Below are 13418 nucleotides of genomic sequence, written 5' to 3'. Positions count from 1 at the left end.
AACTAAAAACTAAAAAAAAAAATGCAATAAAATAAAGTTCTACAATTATTTGTACTCATTATCAGTGAAACCAACTGTAGTAGAAGAACTCTATGACCCTAATAATTTTCTGGGATCTCTTCTTTATTCAACTTGAGAAATTGTTTTGCCCCCAACTACAACTATGTGGTTATAGTGGCAATTTCTGGTCTGAGGACTTCAGCTGGTTGATGGGGGTGGAAAATGTATCATAAGTTAAACCCAATCAAATTTTGTATTTTGACTTTTGGGGGGAGAGTCTGTGTGAGGGGTTGGGACACAGTCCTTTTTGGGTAAAGTTAAAAGAGATGAGGTCTGTGAGTCTCTAGTCACCATATTTTGTCCATGTTTGCCTTCTGCCAAAAGGATCAAGTGTACCTGAGAGACAAAAGATGACCCAACCCTGAGAGAAAGAAGCAGAGATGAGATGTGGAGGTTTCCTGGAATGTTCGAGTGCTTCCAGTTGTTTCTGAGACTACCTGCAGCTCAGTCCTTTATGCATTTAAATGAAGTTTCTAATCACTTACTTTTGTTTTAAAGTTAACCCAACTCAAGTTGAGTTTTTGTCATTTGCTACCAATTGTCTTTATACAGTATAGTTGCACAGATGCTAATAATACTGCTGCATATCAAGGACAGAGTACTGGTTATGCTTGATCTCATTTCCCAGCTATCTCTATTTCTCAGCAACTCAAGAACACATTTCAGAACACAAGATAACCACTTATTTTTATAGCAGTTGTATTAGTCTCTTTTCATGCTGCTGATAGAGCATGAAAACTTGCAGAAGATAGAGGTTTACTGGACTTATGGTTCCACATGGCTAGGAGGACTCACAATCATGGTGGAAAGCAAGGAGGAGCAAGTCACATCTTACATGGATGTCAGCAGGCAAAGAGCTTGCGCATGGAAACTTTTTTTTTTTTTTCTTTCTAGACAGAGTCTTGCTCTGTCATGCTGGCTGGAGTGCAGTGGCACAGTCTCGGCTCACTGCAATCTCCACCTCCCTGGTTCAAGTGATTCTTCTGCCTCAGCCTCTTGAGTAGCTGAGAGTACAGGTGAGCACCACTATGCCTGGCTAATTTTTGTATTTTTAGTAGAGAAAGGGTTTCACCATATTGGCCAGGCTAGTCTCGAACTCCTGACCTCATGATCTGCCCACCTCAGCCTCCCAAAGTGCTGGGATTACAGGTGTGAGCCACCGCACCTGACCTGCACAGGGAAACTTTTTAAAACCATTTTTAAAACCGTCAGATCTTGTGAGACACATTCACTATCATGAGAACAGCACGGGAAAGAACCACCCCCACAATTCAATCATCTTCCACTGGTTCCCTCCCACAACACATGGGAATTATGGGAGCTACAGGATGAGATTTGGGTTGGGACATGGAGCAAAATCATATCAGCAATTTTAGATACATATCAAAATTGAGTAGGAGGTATAGAGATTTCCCACGTACCCCCTGTCCTCCACAGATGCATAGCCTTCCTCATTCTCAACATCCCCCACTAAAGTAGTACATTAACTGCAGTGACAAACCTGCATTGACACATCATCATCACCCAGAGTCCACAGTTTACATCAGTTTCACTCCTAACATTGTACATTCTGTGAATTTGGAAGAATGTGTAATGACATGTGTCCATGATTTCAATACCATACAGAGTAGTTTCACCACCCTAGAAATTCCCTGTTCCCTACCTATTCATGTCTCCTTCTCCCCTAACACCTGGCAACCCTTGATCACTTTACTATCTTCATAGTTTTGTCTTTTCCAGAATGTCATAGAGTTAAAAGCATATAGTATGTAGGCTTTTCAGATTGGCTTCTTTCACTTAGAAAAAGGCATTTACATTTCCTCCATCTCTTTTCATGGCTTGATACATCGCTCATTTTGTTTCAGTACTGAATGATACTCCACTGGCTGGATGCACTAGTTTATTAATCCATTCGCCTACTGACATCCATGATTTTAAACATCCATGATTGATCGTGATAAACCATTATGCTATGTCAATAATGGTTTAGATCTTGTCATTTACTATATGTGAAAACCTGGGCTAAATCACTTCATTTATCTTTCATGGACTGTATTTCCTCTGTAAAGTGAAGTGTGGGGATTAGATGTCATCTATCTCCAAGTACAAGTTTCCATGCTTATGTGAGAGAGTCTTTAAAAGTGAACAAAAGTTCTGAATCTAAACCATGGATTATCAATGGTCGGGAATGTTATCTTCCAAGGCGGAGGCTGTGGAGGATGTAAAAAAAGGAATCTGGAATATTTGCCTTTTAAACCTTTGTAAGATTCCCTCCCAATCCTCACCCAATTTGATGTACCCAGTGCTGGATCCCAGGAGAAATTTTGAAATAAACACAAACACAACAATTTCTGGTTAAAAGAATAGTCCTGGAGCCAGACTGATGTGGAGGAAACAGGCTCTGGGAATAGTAAACCCAGATGGGACAGCCTTTCTGGGTTCACACCCATGCTGCTGTGGGCTCCTGGTGTATCTCCCTGCATTTGTTCTCTTCATTCCAGTTTATCCTTTGCACGGTTACCAGGGCGATGTTTTTGAAACAAATCTGATGACAACATCATTTCTGCTTAAAATTCTTCAGAGATTGCTTTTTGCCTCCAGGATAAGCCCAAACCTCTTAACATGGCATTGAAAGCTACAAGTCCCCCTCACCAGTCCTGCTGCTCACCACTCCCCACTCCCTCATACCTCAGGCTTGCAGGGCATACTGAACCATTTTCTGCTTACAAATGACTAGACTCTTCTTCACCTGTGCACCTTTGAAAAGGCCGTTTCGGCTGCTTGAGCCACTGCTCCTCCTCCCCACCCTCCTCTCCATGCCCTGCCTGGGAAGCTATTCATCTTGCATCGCTGCTAGAATAGTACTTTCCCTACAGAGCAATCCCTCACCCTCTTCTCTCTCAGACATTTAGTCTCTGACTCTGGTTTCACACTTCCCCTGGTTTATTGCATTTATTTATTTGCATCTCTGTCTCCCTGCTTGTCTGTCAGCAACTGGGAGAGCCTGGTTCTTAGTAGGTAGTCAGAAATGCTTATTGATTACATCAGCAGAGGTAAATAGATGCATCTGAGCTGTAGAATGAACCTAATTGTCTTCTTATTTATGCAAAGAGGAGCAGGTTAAAAATTAACAAACATATCCATTCCCTAAGAAAATCTCATAAAGAACCATTAGAAAATGCCAAGCATTTGGCCTTGGGGGTCATAAACCAGGCCCAGGATATATGTTTGTTTTGTTTTGTTTTGTTTTGTTTTGTTTTGCTTTCTCCAAACTGCTGGGGCCAATGACTTGTTGAAGCTGAACTATTTGGCTGAATTAGTAATGACTGTGCCTTACCTGGTGAAAATCAAAAAGCTGCAAATAAGTGCTGTGTCGCGAGTGTTAGCAGCTCTTTCTTACAAGCAAGATTTATGAAAATCTTAAAGGACTGTGGAAGAGCCACACTTATAGTGTGAATGATATTCAGGTAATATTTTCAGAAGGGTTACAGCACTTCTATCAATCATTCTGACACCAAATTTGATGGCCTCCACCCTCTTCTTGCTACCTTCTTGTGTGATACGTAGATAAAATATGGGCTGGAAAAGAATAATAAGGTGTTCCATGGCTCTGAAAAGAGGACCATGTCTCTGACCTAAATTAGTCAAATCACCTCACTGCACTTTCCTTCTGACACCCTGGGTTGGGCTGGGTTTCCTCAGCTCTGCTCTCACAGAATTACACATCTTTCCATTTTAGCTGCATACTTAGTTTGTCATGTACATTTGTTAGTGCAAGCATTTGCTTATTGTTTTGCTCTTCCAGCAGACAGGAAGCAATATGTGGACAGAGACCACATTCTGAGTACCTAGCACAGGGTCTGGCACATGGTCAACATATCTTGCGGAATGAAGTGATGGATAAAAGACCCTGTACAAACAGGGTGTCTATGTAAAGTGTGTGTAGGTATATGAGGTGGGAGCAGGGGAAACGGGAGCTGGAGAACATGTAATTGATGTATGCCTGTGAATAAACATATATCTGCTTCATTTTGGTCTTGTATTGCAAGTCAACGATCTTCTGCATCCCAGTTTTGCCAGTTCATACAAGCAAGCTGAAAATGCTTGCTGATATTCTTGGCAAATATTTCTCAAACTGCCCTTTCTAGAAGAAGAACTTGCCAAGATTTACTTTCCATAGTTTATGTTATGAAAACAATAGATTTTAAAAATTGTTCTCCAGTAGGAATGTATAGGATCACTTGAAATACACATTTTAAAAATTATACATCTCTTCCCTGTTCCCCTGGAGATGTACAAGCAAGCTCATGGCAAGTTATGCCCTCTCTGCTTCTCAGCTCAAAATCATTATTCCAGATAACTGCAAAAGGTAGGCTCCGAACCCCTTGAGGACAGGGATTATGTCATGTCTCCTTTGCTCATCATTTCATCCTCTGTGCTTACAATAGTGCCTGAAACATGTCAGATGCACAGTAAGTGACTGTTGAGTGAATCATTGAAACTATTCCTGTCATCTGCATTTGTAAGTGCTTTTATTGGTCTAGTTTGAATTTTTGGCCCTTTTGACACCTTGTCCTGTCTCCCTAGGATTTGGCTCTCCTCTTAGTTTCTTTCTCATCAGTTAGTATCCTGGTGCTTCAGTCTGTTGCTTTCTCTGTCTGTTGGCATGGTCTTGGCATCTCCCATCATCTTGAGAGAGCTCTTCTTGCTTTAGCTCTCCGATTTCCTAGAACTGACATCTGCTCCTGCCTTTTGGCTCTTATCTAAATCTGAGCCCTATCTTTTTCTTCTTGAGGTAGGAGATCTGGAAAATATTTAATGCTAATAGAGATACATCAAGGTGATATATCTCCAAATAGGGAAACCATTTGTCCACTTAATAACTTCCTTTAGTGGCTTTTGCAGGCAGTCAATTAAAAGTTGAAAGAACACTGGATAGGAAGGCACAGGGCGTGAGTCCTAGTCTAAAATCTCCTCAGGTGGTATATTAGCATTTTCCAGACCAATAGAATCAACAGGATATGTATGTATAGACATACCTCAGAGATATTGTGAGTTCTTTTTCAGACCACTGCAATAAACCAAATATTGCAATAAAGTGAGTCTCATAACCTTTTTTGTTTCACAGTGCATATAAAAGTTACGTTTACACTATGATGCCATGTATTAAGTGTGCAATAGCATTATGTCTAAAAAACAACATATATACATACCGTCATTAAAAAGGCTTTATAGATTAAAAATGTTGATCATCTGAGCCTTCAGTGAGTCACATTTTGGTTGGTGGAGGGTCTTGCCTCCATTTTGATGGCCTGACTGACCAGGGTGGTGGTGGCTGACAGCTGAAGTGGCTGTGGCAATTGACTAAAATATGACTACAATGAAGTTTTCCACATGGATTGACTCTTCCTTTTATGAAAGATTTCTCTGTAAAATATCATAGTATTTAATATCTTACCCACAGTAGAACTTTGTCCAAAATGTGAGTCAATCTTCTCAAAACCTGTATCTGCTTTATTAATGAAGTTGATGTAATATTCTAAACACTTTGTTGTCATTTTAACAATATTTACAGCATCTTCACCAGGAGTAGATTATGTCTCAAGAAACCACTTTCTTTGCTCATTCATAAAAAGCAACTCTTCATCTGTTCAAATTTTATCATGAGATTGCAGCAATTTCGTCACATCTTTAGGCTCCACTTCTAATTCTAGTTCTCTTGCTACTTCCACCACATCTGCAGTTACTTCCTACAGTGAAGTCTTGAATTCCTCAGAGTTATCCATGAGGGTTGGAATGATCTTCTTCCAAACTTTTCTAAACGTTAATACTTTGACCTCCTCACATGAAACATGAATGTTCTTAATGGTACTTAAAATGGTTAATCCTTTCCAGTTTCCTAATGTGCTTTGCCCAGATCCATCAGAGGAATTACTATCTATGGAAGCTATAGCCTTACAAAATATATTGCTTAAATAATAAGACTTGAAGGTCAAAGATACTTCTTGATTCATAGGAAATGGAGCCAACCAATGAATGTTGTGTTAGCAGGCATGAAAACAACATTAATCTGAGCTTCTCTCAGTAAACAAGGATCAAGTACATACCCATCCCTGTTGGCTATAGCTCCTCTAACCCAAAAGCACCATCTACTGGCCTGTACGTCACACCACACAGCCCAATATAAAACCTGCTGACAGAAGCCCACATAGCTACAGAGCAAAGTCAAAAGGCTCTACCCAATATTCTGTAGAGTCAAACCCCTGTAATGATAAAGGTTAGATATAGTTTGTCTCGAGGCCGTGTCAGAGACCTTCACGGTAGCCCCTCCCAACCCTGGCCCAGAGGCCCAGGAGGAAAAAGTGATTTTTTGGGGGCTGGGCCCACGGTCTCCATGCAGTGTGCAGCCTAGGGATTTGGTGCCCTTTTGTTCCAGCCACCCCAGCCATGGCTAAAAAGGGCCAATGTAGAGCTCAGGCTATGGCTTCAGAGGGTGGAAGACCCAAGCCCTGGCAGCTTCCACGTGATGTTGAACCTGCACAGAAGTTAAGAATTGAGGTTTGGGAATCTGTGCCTAGATTTCAAAAAATGTGTTGAAATGCCTGGATGCCCAGTTTGCTGCAAGGGTGGGGCCCGCATGGAGATCCTCTGCTAGGGGCAGTGCAGAAGGGAAGTGTGCGGTCAGAGCCCCTACACAGAATCCCTGCTGGGGCACTGCCTCGTGGAGCTGTGAGAAGAGGGTCATTGTCCTCCAGACCCCAGAATGGTAGGTCCACCGACAGCTTGCACTGTGCGCCTGGAAAAGCTGCAGACACTCAACACCAGCCTGTGAAAGCAGCCAGGAGGGAGGCTATACCCTGCAAAGCCACAGCAGTGGAGCTACCTAAGACCATGGGAACCCATCTCCTGCATGAGAATGACCCAGATGTGAGACTTGGAGTCAAAGAAGTTCATTTTGGAGCTTTAAAATTTGACTGCCCTACAAGATTTCGGACTTACATGGTCCCTGTAACCCCTTTGTTTTGGCCAATTTCTCCCATTTGGAATGGCTTTATTTACCCAATACCCGTACCCCCATTGTATCTAGGAAGTAACTAGCTTAATTTTGATTTTACAGGCTCATAGGGGGAAGGGACTTTCCTTATCTTAGATGAGACTTTGAACTGTGGACTTTGCTGAAATGACTAATGCTGAAATGAGTTAAGACTTTGGGAGACTGTTGGGAAGGCATGATTGGCTTTGAAATATTAGCACATGAGATTTGGAGGGGCCAAGGGCAGAATGATATAGTTTGCAGGTGTCCCCACCCAAATCTCAATTCGGATTGTATCGCCCAGAATTCCCAGGTGTTGTGGAAGGGACCCAGTGGGAAGTAATTGAATTATGGGGGCCAGTCTTTCCCATGCTATTCTCATGATAGTGAATACATCTCACCAGATCAGACGAGTTTATCAGGGGTTTCTGCTTTTGCTTTTTCCTCATTTTTCTCTTGCCACCGCCAAGTCTCCACCATAAGAAGTGCCTTTTGCCCTCTGCCGTGATTATGAGCCCTCTCCAGCCATGTGGAACTGTAAGTCCGAGTAAACCTCTTTTTGTTTCCAGTTTTGAGTATGTCTTTATCAGCAGCATGAAAATGAACTAAAACAAGGTTCAATTAAACAAGAAAACTTAACTGTCTGAAATATATACACATCTGACATTGGAACACCCACATTCATAAACAAGTACTTCTAAACCTACAGAAAGACTTAGACGGCCACACAATAATAGTGGCATCGATAGAGTACCCCACCCATCGTCCACAGAATATACATTCTCATCTGCACATGGAACATGCTCTAAGATCAACCACATGCTTGACCATAAAACAAGTCTCAATAAATTAAAACAAATAAAAATCATACCAATCATACTCTTGAAACACAGGGGAATAATGGAACTAATAGAAATCAATACTAAGAAGATCTTGGAAAACCACACAATGACATGGAAACTAAACTACTTGTTCCTGAATGAGTTTTGGGCAAACAATGAAATCAAGGAAGAAATCAAAAAATTATTTGAAATAAATAAAACAGATATACAATGTACCGAAACCTCTGAGATGCAGCAAAAATAGTATTAAGAGGAAAGTTTATAGTGCTGAATGCCTACATCAAGAAGACAGAAAGATCTCAAATTAGCAATGTAACATCATACCCAGTGGAACTAAAAAAACAAGAACAAATTAACCCCAAAGCCAGAAGAAGATGAAAGTCACAAAAATCAGGGTAGAACTGTAAGAAATTGTGACTCCAAAACCCACACAAAGAATCAATGCATCAAAAACTGTTATTTTTAAATAAATAAACAAGATTGATAGACCACTAACTAGATTAACAAACAGAAAGTGGGAATACCCAACTAAGCAGAATCAGAAATGACAAAAGGTGACATTACAACTGACCCCACAGAAATACAAAAGATCCTCAGAGACTATTATGAACACCTCTATGCACATAAACTAGAAATTCTAGAGGAAATAAGTACATTCCTAAAAACACAGAACCTTCCACGATTGAATCAGGAAGAAATTAAAACTCTGAACAGACCAAGAATAACTTCCAAAATTGACTCAGTAATAAAAATCCTACCAACCAGAGAAAGCCCTGGACCAGACCGATTCATAGCCACATTCTACCAGACTTACATAGAAGAGCTGGTACCAATTCTACTGAAACTATTCCAAAAAATAAAGAAGGTACTTCTCCATAGCTGATTCTATGAAGCCAGTACCACCTTAGTGCCAAAACATGACAAAGACACAATGAAGAAAGAAAACTACAGGCCAATATTCTTAATAAACATAGATGCAGAAATCCTTAACAAAATACCAGCAAACCAAATCTTGTAGCATATAAAAATTTAATTCACCGTGATCAAGTAGGCTTTATACCTGATTCAGCATACACAAATAAATAAATGTGAATCACTACATAAACAAAATTTTTTTAAAAAACTATATGATAATCTCAATAAATATAGAAAATGCTTTTATTAAAATCCAATGTCCCTTCTTTATAAAAACCCTCAAGAACTAGAAATCTAAGGAACATACCTCAAAATAATTAGAGCCGTCTGTGACAAACCCATAGCTAAAATCATACTGAATGGGCAAAAGCTTGAAGCCTTTCCATTTAAAACAGGAAAAAGACAAGGAGACCCACTCTTCTTACTCCTTATTCAATGTAGTACTGAAATTCCAAGCCAGAGCAATCAGGCAAGAGAAAGAAATAAAAGGAATCCAAATAGGAAAAGAAAATGTCAAATTATCTCTCTCTTTGCTGACAATATGATTCTATACCTAGAAAACTCTGAGGACCCTGCCAAAAGGCTCCTACAACTAGCAAATGACTTTGGTAAAACTTCAGGACACAAAATCAATATACAAAAATCAGTAATATTTCTATATATCAATAATTTTCAGTCCAGAGCCAAATCAAGAATGCAATCCCATTTACAATAGCCACAAAAAATACCTAAGAATATATCTAACCAAGCAGGCAAAATATCTATACAAGGAGAACTACAAAAGACTGCTGAAAGAAATCATAGATGACACACACAAAGCAATGAAAAAACATTCCATGCTCATGGATTGGAAGAATCAATATTGTTTAAATGGCCATACTTCCCAAAGCAATCTACAGATTCAATGCTATTCTTACCAAACTACTAATGTTATCTTTTTCACAGAATTAGAGAAAACTATTTTTAAAAATTCTTATGGAACCCAATAAGAGCCTAAATAGTGAAAGCAATTCTAAGCAAAATCAACAAAGCTGGAGGCATCACATTACCCAACTACAAACTATACTATAAGGCTAAAATAACCAAAACAGCACCGTACTGGTGCAAAAACAGACCCATAGACCAATGAATGGAACAGAATAGAAAATGCAGAAATACAGTTGTACACCTACAACCGTGTGATCTTCAACAAAGTCAACAAAAGTAAGCAATGGAGATAAGACTCCCTACACAACAAATGATGCTAGGATTCCTGGGTAGTCGTATGAAGAAGAATCAGACTGGACTTCCTATCTTTCACCATATTCAAAAATTAACTCAAGATAGATTAAAGATTTAAATGTAAGACCTCAAACTTACAAAAATCCTAGAAGGAAACCTAGGAAATACCATTCTGGACATGTGCCTTGACAAAGTATTCATGACTAAGTCTTCAAAAGCAATTGTAACAAAACCAAAAATTGACAAGTGGGACCTAACTAAACTAAAGAGCTTCTGCACAGGAAAAGAAACTATCAACAGAGTAAACAGACAACCTACAGAATAGGAGAACATATTTGCAAACTACACAAATATTTGCAAACTGTGCAAATCAACAAATGTCTAATATCTAGAATCTATAATACTTAAACAATTAAATGGGCAAAAACCAAGTAACCCTGTTAAAAGGTGAGCAAAAGACATGGACAGACACACTTCAAGAGAAGACATACAAACATCCAACAAACATATGAAAAAATACTTCACTAATCATCAGAAAAATGCAAATCAAAACTGCAGTGAGATAACATGGGCACAACGGCTGTTACTAAAAAGTCAAAAAATAAGGTGCTGGTGAGTCTATGGAGAAAAGTGAATGTGTATACACTCTTGTTGGGGATGTAAATTAGTTCAACTACTGTGGAAAGCTGTTTGGAGGTTTCTCAAAGAACTTAAAACAGAAATATTATTTAACCTAGTAATCCCATTACTCTGTATACACTCGAGGGAAAATAAATTGTACTGAAAGGATACATGCATTCATGTTCAGCACATCTCTATTGACAGTGGCAAAGTCATCAACCTATGGGCCCATCAACAGTGGATAGAATAAAGAAAATATGGTATTGATACATATACACTGCGGAATATTACATAGCCATGAAAAAGAACAAAATCATATTTTTTGTAGCAACATAGATGCAGCTGGAAGCCATTATCCTAAGCAAATTAATGCAGGAATGGAAAATCAAATACTGCATGTTTTCACTTATAAGTGGGAGCTAAACATCGGATACACATGGATATATAAAAAAAAGAATACTAGAAACTGAGGACTAAGTGGGGGACTACTAGAGAGGGAGCAGGACAAAGGCTAAAAAGCTACATATTGGGTACTGTGCTCAATACCTGAGTGATGGGATTATTTGTCATGCAAACCTCAGCATCACACAATGTACTCATATAACAAGCCTGCACATGTACCACATGAATCTGAAATGGAAGTTAAATTTATTTAAAAAACAATGAGATACTATTTCACACCCACCTGGGTGGCTGCATTAAAAATGACAAATAATAATATGTTAGCAAAGGTGTTAGAAATCTGATTCTCTCATAAACTAGTGGTGGGAATGTAAAACAGTGCATGTTGTCATTCTTCAAAAAGTTAAACATAGAGTTATGATATAACCCAAAATTCCACTCCTAAGTATATACCCAAGGTAAATGAAAATATATGCCTATACAAAAACTTGTATATGAACGTTCATAACAGCATTAGTCATAACAGTAAAAAAGTCGACACCCCAAATGTCCATCAACTCATTAATAGATAAATAAAATGTGGTATATCCACACAGTGGAATATTATTCAGCCATAAAAGGAATGAAGTATTGATAGATGTTGCAATATAAAGAATCTTGAAAACATTGTGCTAAGTTAAATAAGCTCGTCACAATAGACCACATTATATGATTCTACTTACATAAAATGTCTACTGGGAAGTCTATTGAAACAGAAAGTATATTGGTGGCTGCCTAGGGCTGGGGGGAGTGGGTTTAGAGAGAAATATGGAGTGACTACTAATGGATAAGGGATTTTTTTTGGGTGACAAAACTTCTACAATTGATTATAGTAATGGATAGAAAACTCTGTGAATATACTAAAAAATGTGGAATTCTACACTTGAAAGTAGTGCCTTGTATGACATGTGCATAATATCTCAATAAAGCCATTTAAACAATTCCCCTCTAAAAAAAGAACCTTTCTTTTGCATTAACAACTTGACTAACGGGATCCAGAGGCATAACTTTTGTCCTATTTTAGCTTTTGACATGGCCTTCCTCACTAAACTTAATCATTTCTAGCTTTTGATTTAAAGTGAGAGGTGTCTAGTTTCAATATTGCTCTGTCTCAGAGAATAGAGAGAATTAAGAAGAGGAAGAAAGATGGGAGAACGGTGGTTTGTGGAGCATTGAGAACACCCAGCATTTATTAATGGCTGTGACTGATGGTGCCCCCAAATAATTACAATAGTGACATCAAAGATCACTGATCACAGATCACCACAATAGATATAATAGTAAAGGAAAGGTTTCAAAGGATCGTAACAATTATCAAAATGTGACAGAGACATGAAGTGAGCACACACTATTGAAGAAATGGCTCAGATAGACTTACTTGATGCAGAGTTTTCACAGACTTTCAATTTGTAAAAAACGCAGTATTTGTGAAGTGCAATAAAGTGAAACTACAATAAAAAGATGCACCTGTATATAGAAAGAGATTTATTTTAAGGAATTGGTTCATGAGATTATGAGGCTGACAAGTTCAAAACTTGCAGGGTGGGTTGGAGGCTGGAAACTAGGAATGAGTTGATGCTAAGGTTCAAGTTTGAAGATCATTTGCTGCAGAATTAATTCTTGCTCAGAGAAGGTCAGTCTTTTGTTCTCTTCTGGCTTTCAACTGATTGGATGCAGCCCCACCCATTTTATAGAGGACAATCTGCTTTACCCAAAGGGCAATGCACAGATTTAAGTGTTAATCTCATCTGAAAACAGGAACATCCAGAATAATGTTTCACCACATATCTTGTCACCATGGCCTTGCCAAGTTGACACATAAAATTAGGCATCATAACCAGTTTCCAAGTAACCCTGAGTTTCTGTTCCTTCAATAAAAAAACACACAAAAAAACTAGATTTGATATCTTTCAACTAAATAAGAAATTCTGCATTTAAGAACGAGACTGATAGGACAGAGTCTGGAGATTTATTCTGAGATAAAGAATGTTCAAACAGTTTTACCTCTTTTGATTCCTGACATCTAATACACTACCTTGTGCCTTCCGGGGAATCGTAGATGGTTTTTGAATGGGACCTGAAGACCTAGCTTTGAAAAGAGCCCACTTAAATTTTTCACTAAACCTGATTGAGTAGCATCTCCCTATCTCAAATGAAAGATAAATTACAATTTTAATTTTAGACATATTACCATTTCTGTGTTGCCATTATTTCTTGACTTTTGTTCATTAATTTTCACAAGATTAATTGGCCTTTTGGGCTTTCAAATCAATATGACATTTTAT

The sequence above is a fragment of the Rhinopithecus bieti genome, unplaced genomic scaffold, assembly GCF_001698545.2.
Source record: "Rhinopithecus bieti isolate Rb0 unplaced genomic scaffold, ASM169854v2 scaffold_68895, whole genome shotgun sequence".
Classification (NCBI taxonomy): domain Eukaryota; kingdom Metazoa; phylum Chordata; class Mammalia; order Primates; family Cercopithecidae; genus Rhinopithecus; species Rhinopithecus bieti.
Note: the sequence above shows the minus strand (reverse complement) of the source record.